Consider the following 13099-nt stretch of genomic DNA (forward strand, 5'->3'; position numbering starts at 1 on the left):
TAGATTAGCTGCTAAAAGAGTCACTTCATCTCAACTTTGAGCTGGAATCATTGCAATTTGCTTCACCTCATGCCTGCCCGATCTGTAAAAGTGTCAAAAAAATGTGTGAAATTGTTTATTGTGCAGGCACAGCACGGCTAAGGTAGGTGCTTCCTGGATGGGGGGATTCACACAAACTTATTCTCATTCTGCTCATTATTATAGGACATGTTGTACCTGAACTTGATAAAAGAATGGCTTAACACGGTTAAAAGTTTTAAAAAGTTGATTTTGCAAGTTGTTGACCCTTTAAGCAGTGTTTGTTGCACAGTTTTCTAGCTAAGATTCTCTGTCATCTAGTTCATAGTTATTCCAAAAAAATAAAAGAAATCCCCTGGACTTTGTTTCCAAGTTTGAAGACGTTTTGCTTCCCATCCAGGAAGACTCGGCGGTACAACTACATCTTATGAACAAAGGACATTCTTTTGCAGACCAGAATGTTCAAATTTTGGACAAAGAAGACAGGTGGTTTGAGAGGGGTGTGAAGGAAGCCAACTAAGTTAAGAGAGAAAAAATGTGCATGTTTTGTAAGCCAAAACAAGGTTTGGTTTTTGGTCAACTCTATAAAGCCTTGAACTTTCTGAAATTTCTGACATTTTGAATTGAAAAAGCTTCCTAGATCGGAAGTTAAACGTCTTCAAAGTCCAGTGGATTTTTTTTTTTTTTTTTTACTTTTTAATAATATTGTACAGTTTATACATGTTGTATGATCTTACTAAATAAAATAATAAATAATAATAAAAATAAATAAAAAGTGCACAACAGCTCCATCTCTTAAAATTGTCCTTCCCTGATCACTTTATAAAATCTTAATAACCTTTGTGCAGTTTAGAAATATTAACGCAGATACAGTATATCATAACTGTGACCTCTATTTTTTTTTACCACGTTCATGCTTCTGATTCAAGATAGTTGTTCTCTATATCGAAGATGGAAAAAAAATTCCTTCCTTTTGCCCAGGTTTCAAAAAGAAATATAGGGTATTCCAGCTAAAATCAGTGCAGCCATGTTCATTTTGCTTCAGTCTTACACCTCACTGACTTCTTTGGTCCAAAATCGAGGCAAACACATCTGGTGGCTCCTAGCAAGATGTATTTTTGGGAGTTTGTCAATTCACAAATCTATCCACAATTCATCTTGCTTGCAAGGTAATGATGCATGCATTGCATTAGTAGGGCATATATAAGATGGCACCAGTAGCAGTAAGAGAAAGCATCCAATACCTTGCTAATGTCAGGCAAGCAGTTGGTTGCCAGACATTAGCAGTACCTTCTTTGTAGTACCCTCTTTAAAAACTGACTTTGTTCCTATAACTGTAAGACTCATTGCCAGCAAACAAAGACAATGCATTAATCTCCATTTCACCCCTCTGCATAATAATATAGACAAAATAGGAACTTCCAGCACAGTCACACTTAGAAAACGTGTAAAACAACATGGACTAAAGATTGCAGTTATCTCTCTAGTAATTTTGAACACTCAAGGTACTTTACACTTTAGCCATGTCAACCTAGTTAAACTGACAGACAACCACACATCCATGCAACATCATGCAGGTTAATAAGCGACATGTGACTAGGTGCCTTTATCTGGAACATGATATGTTCCAAGATGATTTCTTCCATCTGAGGCACTGTCAACCAATAAAACATGTAAAGAGTTTTTTAAAACGACCATGAAGTGAGGCGTATGTTTCAAATGCCACAATAATATTTCCTCAGAACGTGAGTTCTTAAGAGCAGTGTTTGGAGACTTGGAGATCACCAAGTTTCAACATACTGAGACTGACACGACCAAACATCTGTTCAAATAGTAGAAAGCTTCATATGCGGTTCTCTTCTGTTTGTGGTAACTACAATCCAATAGGCTTTAGTGTTGTATAATAGCAGTTTCTGGCTTTCACTTGACTTGTCAGAACACAGCTGGTACTGTCTTGATCAGTCTTTGCCATTTAGTGTCTGTTCAGTTTTGCAGTGTTTTAGTCTGCTGACCAAACTGGTCATTGTGTTTTTGCATTGTATTTGATTGTTTGGTTCATTCTTCACCTTGATAACCATTCTACAGTGATATCTATTATCTTACTCTGTTTATTTACATAGAGCCAATTCTCTACACATGTCATCTCAAGGCTCTTTACAGAGACAGTACAGTCTGATTGGTTTCTGTCAAGGAAAACTAGTTGATTGCATCCAGTCACTGACTTGCAAGAGATGCTCCTCCTGGATTAGTTTGCAGCAACAATTTTCACTTGTATTTTATTGTTGACTCTTCAAAAATGTCTCACACCAAGCAGGCACGTAATGACAATGGAGAGACTCTTTTAATAGGAAGAAACCTCCAACAGAAAATATTGTGGGTTTTATTGTGCCATTAAAAGCAAAGTACTGTACTTAGTTAATTGCATAAAATTGTATCACAATGTGGGTTTTCAGCACAGAGCAGCTTAGAAAGGTTACTGTTAATTTTTGCTGCTACTGTTATTGTAGGGTAAGTGAATTCTGTATGGTGTGCAGTGGTATTCAAAGATCTGTGCTTTGGGTGAATGTTTAGCAATTAACAATCTATTACAAAAACATCTTTTTACATTTCATGTATAATATTCTCTACCTTAATGTGAATTCAGTTTTTCTGATGTGAACTTTTCTTCTTTAGAATTCATACAGTTACCGATTTTTTTCTCATCATTTTCTTTTATTTTCATTTTTCTTTTATTAAAAATAATCAAAACGGCTTACAGTGTAGCTAGGCTTTATTTATTTTTTTAAATGTATGAGAACTTGAAGCAGACACCATGTTTGTCTGGATCAAAAGCACTCAGCCGAGAGGATTCATCTGATTAAGATATCTTCTGGACACCTCTCTGGAGGAAATCTGGGAGCAGCCCTGGGAAAAAAAACGGGAGGATTATATATCTCTTATGGCCTGGTACACAGAAAAGGGATGACTGGACCTGTTACTCCAGCAAAGGTTTCTGGTGGATGGAGAGACTATAATCCATAACACAGAGTCCTAAACATCTTTAAAGCTTCTCAAAAATGTTACAATATCCAATTCAGCTAATCATTTTTCGACTGTTTCTGTAGTTTATAGCATTTCATTTTCCCTATAATGCATTTGAACTCATCCTAGATTTAGTATTACACTTTTTTGGTGGTGTTGATGAGCAAAGTTTATGTAAAGAATTACTCATTGTGTTTAGGGAGAACACTTCTATTTATAAGAAAATCTCTGTAATGCAACATTTTAAATGAATGAGAGCTGAGGATTTGTTTGCGACTTGTTTCTCTTCTTAGGTTCAGACATGAATGCTTTTCGGCCCCATACAATAATCCTTTGAAACAGGTATCTGACTCTATATTGACATGAAGTTGCATCAGTGTCCATAAACGTCTCAGCCTCAGCAGTGGAAATTCACCAAACCATTTCATGTGGTTCCGATTAGATTGTTTGTCTCGCTTTTATTTCGGTAAAGCTCAAGGTTGGGGTTAAAGTACAGTAAACAATGTTTATGTTGAACACCCTGACAATAGGAGTATAAAGTCAATATGCAAGTCCCACCAAAAAAGTACAATTAATTATTTATGATAAAAGAATTATTTGGATTAAGGGGCTGCATGGTGGCACAGTTTTTAGCAATGTTACGGGGTGTTTTTGCATTAAGTTTGCATGTTCTCCATGTGTGTGCTGGTTTTCTCCAGGTCCTCTCACAGTCCTAAAACATCGCTGTTAGGTTAATTGGCGTCTCTAACTTTTCCTTAGCAGTAAGTGTATATGTATGGTTGTATGTTTTTGTTTTGCCCTTCAATTTGAATTTATAAAATAAATATCTGCACAAGTCAACAAAAGTTATCATAATTTTCAGGTATATTTTCAATCCCTTTAATCAAGGCAATGATTCCATCACTCCTTTTAAAGTCACAAGCTAATAGCCTGTAAACACTTTTAAGGAAAATGGGGGTGTAATTGTTTAAAAAACTATGGTTAAAGAATAAGAAACAAAACAATCAATAAAACTACTACAATGTAATTACAGAAAAAAAAGAGATGGATAAGGGTTATTGAAAATAACACTGAATAAAACCCTTTCGTTTATTCAAAGATTCCTTTGTCTTTCTGTAGAACTGAAAGAGAGGGTTTCCCTGTCTAATATGGACTTCAAATACCTTACTATATGGTCATATATATTTTTCATGGGAAAGATTTGAAAATAATTTTAAAAATAAGATGAGGTCTCCAATAACTTCTCACACCAGAGCCACTATAATGAACCAGAGAAGGTTGCCCTTACTCTGTATTCTTGGTCAAATATCTTTTTATTTTCTCCTAACCAAACTGTATTTCCTCTCTGCTCCTCTCTCTGCTGGATGTTTCAATCAGCTTCATCTTCAACATAACTTCTGTCTGTTCAAGACCATTGTTAAATAAAGCTCTGTTTTTAAGGTTTATTTTGTTTTCAGTCATATGTGTTAACTCACTTTTGTTGTTAGAGTGAGGCAAATATGATGAGAATCATAATTTATTAATCCCTTGCAGGAAATTCTTTTTTTTTTTGCAATGCAACCGTTTACAGAAGAGAAAGAAATGAGATTTAGAAACAATAAAGAAAAATAAAAAATACTGTTATAAGACAAGATAAAATAAGTAAAATTAGCAAAATCACAACCCACACAGTAAAATTACATCCGTCCCATATAAACAGCGCAAAATAAGATAAAAATAATAAAATAAGGTAAGGATCACATTATATACATTTGACAGTATTTAGAATTGAAATTTAAAAAATGTATATTAAAATTAATAGAAAAGAGAAATGTGTAATAAAATAGATAATGGCGAAAATTCTAAGAATATTCAACATACTATATATTACAGCTTTTGACATAATTGAAAAATGTCTATATTGTACTTAAAAAAAATAAACACAGGGGTGTTACATCCCTGGGGCAAAGCAGTGATCTATATTAAGTCGATAGAGGAGAAAGCGCTGATAGGGGCTGGTGGAGGCTGATGTTTGTTTTGAGTTCAGCAAGAAGCAGAATCAGGGGCTGCTCGGCTCCCCAGGCTGGGATGTCTCTTCTCCGAATCCAGAAGTAGTTTTTGGTGATTAGAATATGAACAATAACTGAAATAACAAATTCTTTACTAATGTCAAGTGAGGACAAAATAGAAAACAATGAATGTGACAGAGGTGTAGGAAATCAGCTTAAGGAAATGAGACCTAGACAAGCTGAACTAAAACCATGTCTAACAACAAAAGAGAAAAGAACAAGGTTTCTGTGGGTAAAGACTGTAGATTACTGGATCTGTGTAGGTTTAGAAACAAGCCTGCTTCAGACAAACAGCTTCTTTCTTTAATGTAAATTTGATGCAATCCCAATAAAACAGCTAAAGATGAGTGGCTGAAGAAAAGCGGCACATTTCAAAATGAATTTGTAGTTTTGGACCTCTTAAACTCTGCAGAATATTTACAGGTTTTTTTGTCATTCCATCAATCCAAACTAGATTTGCTAATGATTAGGTCATCACTCAGGGTGATAATTCATCTGCCCACCAACCAACTATTATTTAGCAAATTCCCCTTGATAGGCAATTAGACTTAATAGCATGGTTAGCAGATCCAGAGCTCAGTGCAACTGGGTATTTATCATGGAAACAGGAATGTTGGAATTTTGTTGACAAAAAGTGTTATTTTCCAGTAGTGACGTTTAAAAAGCCAGGGGAATCTGTTAACAAATGATTCCATCTTTTATTTTTCAATTTGTTCAACCTTTTCATAATTTTCTTCATTCTTGATAGAGTTTGGTATCGTCTGACAGTAGAATTCCAGCCCTTCTGTTGTGAGAAATTTAAGGCTTTGATGATTGTTGGAGCTGGACTTTATGTCCATCACAAGTCTCTCCCCTCAGAGTGAGGAGACCCATAGAAGATGAATTGTTTACGTAAAGCAATAAACAGCATTTTATGACTGAGCAGCTCTTGAAAAATGAGGAAGAATAAGATGCTGGAAAACTAAAGGATTGTGGAATTGGACTGAAATAATTTATTTCTTTGTGTAGGAATGAGAGCAAATTGAGGGAGCCTGTGTGTATTAACAGAGCAGAAGGAGTGTCTGGAGACGCTTTATGAATCTGAATTAAACTTGTTTATCTTACACAGTTCCTTGGGATGACATTTGTTGTGATTTGGTGCAATATAAATAATCTGAATTGAACTGACTCTGTTGCCTTAAAATCAAATCAGCTTTCATCTCTTAGACATGAGTGTTTAATGTATTTAGTGTTTATCCTCAAGTTACTGCATCAGATTCCAAAAGGAAGTTAATCTTTATGGTGTCATGAGCCAATGCTTAAGCTGTCCTAAAATCATTAGTTATAAGAAAATATCTTTACCAGTCTTTCCAGAGTTGAATCATTTATATCAAATAAATACCATCCATTACTCTGATAAGTTATATAATAATCCTAAAGCTCTGTCTGATACTCTACAGGCTTTAGTGTACATGTGAAGTTTCAGGACAGAAAAGAAAGGAACAGAATGGACCTTTTTTTGCTCTTTAAAGAATATGTGCCTTTACCATCTCCAATCCCTAGATTTCAGCATGTATTGAAGTGCTTCACAGCCAAGTATAAAGGGTTTGGAAAAGAATCTGCTCCTCTTAATCTAAAACAGAACATGTTTACAGGAAGTATGTTAGATTCTCCCTGTGTGTTATCAGTGCTTCAACCAGAATAACCAGAATATTAAGATCTTTCATGAAGCATCTATAGTCAAATTCCTCCATAGGTTGGGCGGGCTTAACCTTAGAAATGATGTGAGAAGGTCCGTCAATGGGGAGGAGTGGGGAGCCTTGGAACACCTTGGTATCCATCTGAATGAGCTAATTTAACCCAGCCATCTCATTTCCTTTTTTTCTACAAGAGTAGGGCTTTCCACCTGATTCCCTGTCAAACACAAAATATTGGATAAGGGTAAGATAATAAACTTAAGGAGAGTCTCCTTTCTCTAATGAAAACATGTCAGCAGGTCTTTGCTTGCAAAGTTGCATCTAAAAAAAAAATTAAAGACTCCTGGTGTGATGTTTTTAGAAAGATTATGCAAAAGCAGAGATATTTGGTCCGAAATATGGTGCCATGCTATAATTAAACAAAAGATCCCATCAGCTCAGACCTTTCATTCTAACTGTTAGATAGAGAGCTGATGATTTAGGCTTACTTTCTGCTGTAGTTCTGAGGATTCCCAGAGCTGACCATGTTCGCCAGTTTGGCAGTATTTCGGTCATGGCAAGTCGGACAAAAAACAAACCACAGTCATCTGTAAAATGTGTAGGGAACCAGTGAAAACGAAGTCTGATAACACAACCAACTTTTTTTTTTTTTTTATCATCTCAGCCACTCACACCCGCAGGAGTACGAGCTGTGTAGGAGCCGACGTGGCTCTCCTCCAAGGAATCTTCGGGAATTTCGGGGAAAAAAAAAAAATATATATATATTCAGTTCTGGGCAGTTTCCCACGTAGTTCTAACAATTTTGAGAAAAATACTGAGGGGCCAGTAACTTCAAAGTAATAACTCAGGTTAAAGCAAGAAACTAAGCTGAACCATAACGAGGTGCCAGTAGCACCTCTAGAAGAATAGGGGTGAGAAAAAAATACCCCATAGAAATGCTAGGCTAAAGGGTGAGGTGATTTGGGTTTTTTGTTTTTGTTGAGTGGAGTGTACAAGGTAGCTAGTCCTACTATCTTTTAATTACCACAAGCTGGTGGTGTACTATTCCCACCCAAATAGGGTATTCTATTTATTTATTTGTTATATTTATTTTGGTCACTTTTCTGGTCACTTTAGTTTATTCTTTATAAATTCATAGAGAAAATACCCACGGGGAGTTATTGCCTCTAAGCTATTCTTTACATTGGTAGAAGAAAATTGCACCCAAAGAAAAATAGAATAAAAGAATGCACCCTTTTATTCACATGAATCAGAGCAGGGGAATGCTAATTCTTCACAGGCTGTGAAGCAAATTTTCAACTGGAGCAGGTAATCGTTAGAATGGGATGAGGTGGGGCAACTGGTCACAAGTGAGAAGACTGGCAGGCAATCAGAGCGATTGGCAGGGTGACAGAGAGTCTATTTTCCTCTTCACTGACCTTTATATGTGTTCTGCTGTGAGCTGGATCCTTCATTGATCTACCAACCTCAAGACTAATCATCAGCACCAAGTGATTCCATGAAGCTGCAGAAGAGCTCCCCCTTCTGTGGCCGTTGGGCTGATATGGCTTAATGTCATTAACTTGCTCTCGCAGATATGTGAGGTGGATGAAGGAGAAGCTGATGCGTCCTGGTTTATCTCTGTCTAAAGCAGGTCCTGAATGAGCTGTGTTAATGTGCTACTGATAAGCAGAGGATAATGTGTGTGTTGTCCTTCACCTTGTTGGTCTTCCTCAGTGATTGTTTGTGTAATCTTTGCCCTTTTGCTGTTCCAACCAACATAAATCTGGAGCAGGAGGTAAAATAAAAATCAGGAGAGCAGGAAATAGAGAGTGTGGCTGTGGGAGGGGGGTGGAGCTGGTGTTCTTCAGTTGGTGGGGGGGGGGGAAACGACCATGCATCACAGTGGACAGGTCATTTGAACAGTGCAATGCTGCGTCTGAGGGTTTAGGAGATTAGGGAGGCTAATAATTTCTGAGGGCCATGCTTTATGTTAATGTGACGGGCTTTGCTGTATATTTCTGCTGAGGCGCTGTCTTTGTTGCTCATAATTTTCCTTTAATAGAACTTTTGTGTTTGTTTCAACAGCCAGCTCACAGATTCCACCTGCTCTGGAATTACCTTGCTTTCTAAAACAGAGGTCGTCCTCTAATTATTTCTCCCAGATAAAAGCAAGGACGTTCCTGGCACACAAAGTTTGGCAGTAACTGAGAACAAGAGTAACAGATTTCGACCCATTATTAGTATAGTTTCACATTCTGATGCTTCATTTTTCAACTAACATTACACTTTTTATACAATTTCCCAAAAAATTGCATTAGAACTGATTTGTGGGGAACATAAAACATTCGAATTTTTTTTTTCTGTTTAAAATAGATAAAACACTTTTCTTAGTTCAATTACAAAGCGTTAATTTGTTGTTCTAAATAATAAAAGTAATTCCTCTAAAATTCCAGCTAAAGATATAGTGGGGGATTTTATGAATTTTTGAAAAGACCCACCCTCTCCACTTTAAAAAACAATGTGCGCATGCACAATCCTGTACCCGCTCCCGAGAGGGAACGTATATATTAAACGCGTGCAAGAGCATGAATGAGCCCATTTCTCCTTGTGGATGCTCTGTTTAAAAGTTGTTGTTTGCATCGCTCATAAAGGCTTACTTCCCAAAAGAAAACTTGCAATTTTTCCACTATGTCAGAATCACCATTGGTAAGCACATAGGACGCCTTACATAAACATATCACCAGAACGATCAACAATTAGGAGGACCGCTTATTTAGATGATCCACCAGGAAAAACAACATCCTCCACTATCCTTAAATATTAATAACTAGAAAGTTATTAAACTTTCTTAGTTTTATCATGGTTTTGTAGATCAAAACAAACGTTAAGGTGATTGTTTGTTTGCCACAATGTCCTCATTACTACTTGAATTACATGAATAAAGCCTAAATGTTGTGTCCATTTCAGAGGAAATTTGTACACTGTACTCCAAGATCTTAATTGCAGTGCAACATAGAGGACAGTAGTGGTTTGTGCTTTTCTATAATGCTAAAATAAGAAAAAGGCCACCAGTCATTTACAATTGAATAATTTAGTACTTACAATACATTGAAATTTAAAACAAAAGCAACATTTTATCATGTTGACTCTGAAATTAACACATAAACACAGAGAGGAAACGCTCAAAAACAGGCTGGCAAGCAGAAAACAGTTTCAGGCTACCTGTCTATAAAGGTAATTACATTTCTAAGATAAATGTTAAAGCCTAAAACTTCATAAATGTGGAAGTGATGCCTTTATAGGAAGAGGACAGACTGAGAGCTCAAGACGGACATTAAGTCATTAAATGTCCAGACATGTCATATTGGACGGCATAGCAGTTTCCAGGCTTCACACATGTTAAAGTAGCCTTCCTACATCAATATGCACAGAACTGTGTACTTAAACCAAGATTAAAGTTGCTCCAGTTGAAATGGAATCATCTCCGCCTTTTTGAAAAATGAAGTGATGCAATATCCTGCAACGGCCTTGAATCATTTTTTTTTTTTTTTCTTTCCTTACACATCCTATTTCTAGCTAAATATGAAACACTTTTGATTACAGAAGAAGATGCAGAAAAACAAACAGGAGTGTTTGGTATCACATACTGGTCTGTGTTCTCAAATGCAATGCAGAGAGGGAAAGGAGGTTGATGGGTCCTTTCATGAAGCCAAAATGATATTCAGCTTTCCCTCTTAATCCCCTCAGGCGGAAGAGCTGTAAAAGGCCTTCCTGGCTGCAGCCATCAAAGCTACATTTCAAAATTCACATTTGAGTTGTGTCACAAGGATGAAGACGTCATACAAACATACTTCTGGATGAAGGTCATTTCAGAAGTCCACAAATTAAATAATTCATAATGTCAAGTTTGAACGGCTCCAACAAATCAAACTGTATCGCTATCTCATTAGTATCCCTTTACCGTGAGCTGCAGGAAACAATTTGGTCATATTAATGACCAAATTGTGGAAGGACTAAACATGACAAATGAAGCTGTGATGCTTTGTTATATGAAACAGTCTGTAAATGTTTAATTTCACAGATTCCTATTTGTCTGTGCATTTTGTTCTCAGAGTCTTTTTTTTTTTAATCATTATTCTTGGAATTGTTGCTAAAGGATTAATTATGTTTGTAACATCCGGTAAGATAGCATTTTTCATTGAGCAAAAGCTCAAACGTTTTATAGCAGCAGTGAAGTAGTCTGTTGTGGTACCTAATTAGATGGAGATGTTTCTGCACCAATACAGCTGAGCTGGCGTATCGGTGGAGAGAGAGAGTTGAGCTGAAAGGCCATTCCATTATAACTTTAAGGAAAGAATGAGTAGCTGTTTTTTTTTCTGTGGAAAACATTGCTTGGATCTTTTTCATTGATGGGAGAAAGCTGACACGTTTTGGTTTTAAAGTATGGTTCTCTCTAAGGAAGTATTTTGAGCATTATCTGATGAGAAAATGCTAAAAGAGCAAGAACCAGGTCTCACTAGAAACGTTTCATAGCTGTTTGAAAACATATCAATTCAGTTCTGTTTATTATTATAGCGTCAGTTCAGAATGTATGTCGTCTCAAGGCAATTCACAGAGACAATTTCATCAGATCATACATTAAGTTTTTAAAAAAAGTTTTAATTCTAAAAAAAAAAAAAAAAATTGCAAGCCATTGACTTTGCAGGATTTACTCCTCCTGAATGAAAATGTGGCGACAGTAATTATTGGCTTGCATTTTGTCCTCTAATTTATAGCAATCACTCATACTGAGCATGCATGTGGTGACAGTGGAGAGAAAAAACCCTTTTAAGAGGAAGAAACCTCCAGCAGAACCAGGCTCGGTGTGAGCAGCCATCTGCCGAGGCCAAATGGGATTTTAAGGAGTTATAAGCAGACATACAAGAGGAGCATAGAAGCCCTGATCCATAAATGCTTTCTGTGTTAGAAAAGGTAACAGTAAAATATCTCCACAGTTGGCTCTGTCTAGGAAATAAACAGTTCAGCAGACGAGTTTGAATGATGAGATGATAGAGAGCACTTACAGTTAGTCAAAGTATAAGCTGAACCCATAGCTATGTTTACAGTAGGTTAGAAATGGGACTGAAAAAATGGCCCAACTCTGTAATTAAATCAGAGTTCTTCCTTATGAGTTGGACAAACCGACTTTGGTTCAAGTGAGTTAGATTTTGAATTAATATATGCATGCCTCACTGTTTTAATTGAAAAAAAGCTTCATGCTTGCAATTTCCCTTACATTTACATTTATATTTTTTACCATCTTTGATAAATTTGAGGTCATGAACATATCCCAATTCTTTCCTCTCAGCAACATTATAAAATCTTCCACTTATGTAAACCATAAGTGATAGTAGTGGAAGACTTTCGTAAAATACAGAAGTGATTGGAAATTACATATTTCGTTATATTTCTTAAAACGTTAGTTAGTCATTTTCCAAGTGAATCCTGAGCACCCTATTAGTTACCTACGTTTGAGCAGAGAGGCTGTATGAGCTGTTTTTGGGCTTCATCTTCATCTTTTTTGCTCTTGCATATCATATTACCCAGTATAATTATAACCAACAATAGTTTATTTTGATACCATTAAGCTTAAGCTGTGTTCCAGTTGTATAAAAGCATTACAGTTTTTATGCTTCCTAACAAAAAACAAACATGGGATTCACCTGTGAAGTAGTGGATGTGACCTGGGATGTAGGTGTTTCTTGGCCAACCCAGAGTTGAAAATGTACTAGAGCAAGTGGGGTGGGGCGGTGCTGCAGGGTTTATGTGAGCAAACCTTTAGTCCTTGATAGAGCTGCTTGATTCCCCCCATTGAACTTTGCCGCATGTCTTTCCCAATCGCTCTTATTCCCTTTACATTCTGCATATTTTGAAAAATAAGTGCTTGAAATAGCAGCCAGGACATATAAAAAAAACTAAACAAAACAGTATTGGGTTTGAGCATAAAGTACTGTAGACGATAGGGAAAAAAAGATCCCTGAACTGCTGGTGTCTGATAATGGCCATGTTCCATTCAAACTCAGAAGTAACATTTATCTAAGCTGTAGAATAAACTGGAATACCCCAAAGGTCCATTTAATGAGTTAGAACTGTGACTTTATCACCAACACTATAATCTAACGTGATTGCCTCATAGCTACAAAAATAAACTGCATACTGAGACTTTTATGTTAAATTTGTAATAAATTTTGATACATTTTTCTTCAGTGTTTGAATTCATACAAATTAGAAAAACACAATATTTTTTGCCTTTATTATAGATTATTATAAGGCAATATTATCTTTAAGTAAAAAGTTTCACCTTCAAATGAAAAG

General features: G+C 36.2%; 1 protein-coding gene across 1 annotated transcript in view; it reads left to right on the forward strand.

The window, feature by feature from the left end:
- The window catches only part of LOC119787055 (neurexin-3a-like), a 155563-nt gene that overhangs the window by 105603 nt on the left and 36861 nt on the right, over positions 1–13099 (forward strand).

This window comes from Cyprinodon tularosa, unplaced genomic scaffold (assembly GCF_016077235.1).
Source record: "Cyprinodon tularosa strain WSP-4 unplaced genomic scaffold, ASM1607723v1 ctg286, whole genome shotgun sequence".
NCBI lineage: Eukaryota > Metazoa > Chordata > Actinopteri > Cyprinodontiformes > Cyprinodontidae > Cyprinodon > Cyprinodon tularosa.